Below are 4,632 nucleotides of genomic sequence, written 5' to 3' on the forward strand. Positions count from 1 at the left end.
GGTTGAAGCATCTACTGTGGAGATGTTCATGTATACTACAGGTCCCAGCTGGGTGGACTCCGCCTTTCACCTTTATTCTTCTTTCAGAGTTTATTAAATATTAAGCGGGTAATGGCAACTTGAAAACTCGTCCTCCTTTTTACCCGACCTGTTGACATTTCCCAGCCACTTTTTTCGGTCTCGGACTAGCGTCCCACGAAGTGGGCGGAGTCCGATATTTTATGTTGTCTACTCCGGGCGCACGGGACCGACAAATCTACGCAAGCCGGGCACTCACGAAGTCACTTTCAGTTAGTGTCTTACTATTTTTGAGCACGTGCAGGTGTATTGTGCTAGTTTAGAGGTTGTACGGTGGTGTACTCACATCTTTGGAAAAATGTGACATTCTATGAAGAGTAGGGAATAAAATGATGGATTAACAGCCCTCTATCCGTTTGGAAAGTACAAGTTGTGTACTCGAGGGGATCATAGAAAAAATTATATCAAGTGAGCGAGGTATTTGAAAGTGTGGTGGTCGGGGAGGGATTGGGAAAGTGGTACCGAAAAAAGGGTACAGAAAGTGAAGGGTTAGGGACATAGAGGCCAGTTTGTGGTAGTGTGTGGTATGCCGTGTTTTCGGTGGGAGGAGGACGCGAAGAACATTGAGCATGCGCGGTGCTGCTCAGCAGAGACCAGTCCTTTTCTAAAGTACGTGGGAGGGGGCGGGGAGCTGTGGAGTGATGCTGGTCTTGGGTCTATCTTTACCTGTAGTTGCTAATCGTGTCAGTGTTATTAATGAAGCGCCTTCAGTACCATTCGTGATTTAATGTACGTGATCTTTCCTTGTATGTGCAAATGAGTCAACCCAGAACTGTCGGAGCGCCTCAATGTGTTGATTCTGCACCTATGATAACATAGAATGCTCTATTTGTGACCCAGTTCTATATAATGAAAACATTCCTTTGCACTGTTACCTTTAGGGCCGGTTAGCTCAGTTGGTTAGAGCGTGGTGCTAATAACGCCAAGGTCGCGGGTTCGATCCCCGTACTGGCCACTGTAAGTTTTTTTTTTCTCGAAAGACAAATGTCATGCATTAAAGTACAAGGTTGTTTATTAATGTAATTTACTGGTCTAATATTTGTACCAGGGTGGGGTTTGATAGTGCCATGTAACCCCCTTCGCTAAACCTGCCTCCTCCATGTTTTCAAGGGTCTCTGAAACTTCACTTTATGAAGCACTGTTTGAACTGGGTACGCCTCTGAAGAGCACACTTCCTCTCTGAGAGGTGCGGTTTCTCGGGTTCTTGGTGGGAATTCCAGAAGTCAAGAGAGATGGAGGGAAGAGCACATGGGTTATGTAGGCATCATTAAATCATATTGCATAATATATTGGTGCCCTTTATAATCGTTGCAGTCTCGTATTGTGTGGTTTACTGCATGTTTTGAGCCCTTCGTCAACCAATGGTATGGTGTTCATACTTGAAAACATTACAAAATAAAAACAAATAATTACTTATAGTGATATGCATTTTTTATTACCTATTTTTTTAATGTTCCTATTCATATGGCAAGTTTTATTCACCTTCAATAATAATGCCGAGACCATTGCATTGTAAATGCTTGTTTCACGTTGCTTGCACTTCTTTGTTATCTGGTTAGCACGCTGTGGCCTGCCTTTGTAATTGGAGACCGTTTCGGCCGCTCCAAGCTTCCGCATTCCTTAGATGCTTTGACCTGTGCACGCTGGCACTGGGACATTGAAAAACTGCCTCTGCAGCGCGGGCGTGTAACACTGATTTTATTTATCACCCCCGAAGTCACCACTGCTGGCCCGAGTTGAGCGCACTTTTGAATTACCCATGTAATCCTGTGTGCGTGTATCTGCACTCAGTCGCGTAGTCGGGACTGCTACTGCCTGCTGGCGCAAGGAAGGTACTTTTCAGATTACCCTCACATAGCTGCCAAGGTTTCAGATTGCCATGTGTGAGATTTTCATAACTTCAGTGTAATTATGAGTGACATTTCAAGGACTATGAGTGACACGTTCTCGTGCGCAAAATCAAGTAACGAAGACTAGGGAAACACATAAATATATGAAATGACACCCATTTGAGCAAGGTAGAGCTAAGATCTTACCCTAAGAATACATTGCCCTACATAGAATATGGAAACCTCAGTGTTATAAGTGTGGTCGGTCTCTTCACTTATGAGTATTGTGTAATCCTTCTCAAATCAGCCGCTCTTCATGTACCCCGCTCCATTAAAAAACCCTCTATTGTGCACCTGTTTTGGAAGACCATTGCTGGTTTGTACTGGGGTTTCCACATACATTTTTACTGAGCATAAATGCATACAATGTTGGCAAGTTTGATATTCTTCAGTGTGATGTATTTTAATGTGGATACTTACTCTGGCAATATGCAAATGCTCCACTGCACTGTAGTCCTTTGAATTTTTACTGGTGCTTTATGTTACCCTGCAGCTTGAATATTTGTTTGTGTTTTTTAGTATACATGTACGTATTTCCTTGAATAAGGAGTAGTAGAAGCACTTCCGACTTTGTTTTAAAATACTAAACCCATTTGCTTTACATTCTTTATTGTTCTAACACTATTTCAGCAAATACAATGTAATATTGAAGGGCGTGACTGAATTGCACTGCAAGGCCATATTCATTGTAGAGATCTTAGCAGGATGAAATGCGGAGCTGTACACAGCAGAATGTCACAATATGAGGACTGAGGTAGCCTCAAACAAACGCTAACAAATCCATGATCCAGACGACTTCTCACGACACAATGCTTCCTTTAGGAAGAGAATTAGCAGTGAAGACAGACAAAAAACCCAAGTAAACAAACACCCGCAAACACTAAAGAATGGCTCCTGCTTCTTCTCCTCCACACTTTAAAACCAGAAGTGTAAAAATAAGTGAGTAAGAGGAAAAGGACGACCACAAAAAAAGAAGGATGTTGGAGATGGCTTCAGGAGGACGCTGCATAAGAGGTGGAATACGGAGAAAGAGTTCCGGTAGGAGAGACAGAGGTTACCAGCTGCTCTAAGAGAGCTTTCTGAAGCTCGCCCAGAGGGGGTTGTTAGTGTTTTGCTTCATTTCAAAACAGCCCTGGGCAGAAAAACGTCACCTAATTATACGACCCCCAATGCAGGCAGCAGAGAGTGTGCTGCCACTGAAAAGCTAATTTGATTAACACATTCGCCGGCTGCACTCACTAAGTTGCGTCGCGCAATAACCACTCCACGCATCAGTTAGCGTAAAAGGCCATTTATTAGGACAGGCATGACATTCAGCAAAAAACATAACACATTAACTTTAACAATCCCCCCAAAATCCTGCCATTCACCCCATCATTCACTCACGTGCTTCACCAGCCACTCCCAATTCACACCATGACCTCTTTGCATCTCATTCACTTTCCCCTTTCACTTTCCAACTCCTCTGTCATCTCCATTCATCGCACTCCCGTCTACCACTCCCCCCATCCTGCACCTGTAACCCCCTCCCTGAAAGGGTGATTCTGCCCGTCATGGACTCCCCACCCCTCCCAGTTCCCGTCAACACCCTATCTTGCCATCCTGTCCTAAACTGGCACATTGCCCAACTTTGGCAATTACAACAAAACGCCCACGTCCCCTTTTTCAACTGTAGGGTGGGTGGGTGGTAAAACTAACTTCTTTCCCTGAGGCACCGGGGACAGGAAGAGGAAGTCCTTCCCCTTCCTGTCCCCCTAAATAGCCTCCTAACCCCTCCCACCCCTGACCTAACCCCCTAACTACTTCCTGCCTGTCCTAACTATCGCGCGAACACCCGGGGAAAAGAGTGGTCTGCCGACCTGCTTTCCCCCGGGGGCCGCATCGCGCAATTACCACTCCACGCATCAGTTAGCGTAAAAGGCCATTTATTAGGACAGACATGACATTCAGCAATAAACATAACACATTAACTTTAACAATCCCCCAAAATCCTGCCATTCACCCCATCATTCACTCACGTGCTTCACCAGCCACTCCCAATTCACACCATGACCTCTTTGCATCTCATTCACTTTCCCCTTTCACTTTCCAACTCCTCTGTCATCTCCATCCATCGCACTCCCGTCTACCACTCCCCCCATCCTGCACCTGTAACCCCCTCCCTGAAAGGGTGATTCTGCCCGTCATGGACTCCCCACCCCTCCCAGTTCCCGCCACCCAAGGAACCCCCGGAGGGCGGTTACCTGCCCCACCAAGCGTGCACCTTTTGAACTCATACTCTCGGACACCAGATAGATTCATTCCACAGATGGCTAATCAGGTCGCGCAACTCCATAAGGTAAAAGGCATTCCCCATGTGAGAAAGGTGCACGCCGTCATCCCGGAAAAGAAGTGGCTGCTCCAGCTGAAGCCCGACATGAGCCAGCACGTTGATCCCCTTATCCGCACAAAAGAGTCTCATAGCCCTGTTCAGTTTCCTGCGTGCCCGTTCGACTGCCGCAGGCTTGAGCGCACCCCTCCAAATCCTTAGTGGAACAAACTCAGTCCACACAATACAGGCGCCAGCCAGATTGCGTTTCATCGCTTCCAAATCCCTCTGCATCAAGTGCAAAGGTGACACCCCCGATTGCTTCACTAAGTCATTCTCTCCCAAGTGGATGATGAG

At 46.1% G+C, this 4,632-nt stretch overlaps 1 non-coding gene across 1 annotated transcript; it reads left to right on the forward strand.

The window, feature by feature from the left end:
* Window positions 1–959: 959 nt before the first annotated feature.
* Window positions 960–1,033, forward strand: TRNAI-AAU (transfer RNA isoleucine (anticodon AAU)). The gene has a single exon. It is a non-coding gene; the product is annotated as a tRNA-Ile (tRNA).
* The last annotated feature ends 3,599 nt before the right edge of the window (window positions 1,034–4,632 follow it).

Source organism: Lissotriton helveticus, chromosome 3_1, assembly GCF_964261635.1.
Source record: "Lissotriton helveticus chromosome 3_1, aLisHel1.1, whole genome shotgun sequence".
Taxonomy (NCBI): domain Eukaryota; kingdom Metazoa; phylum Chordata; class Amphibia; order Caudata; family Salamandridae; genus Lissotriton; species Lissotriton helveticus.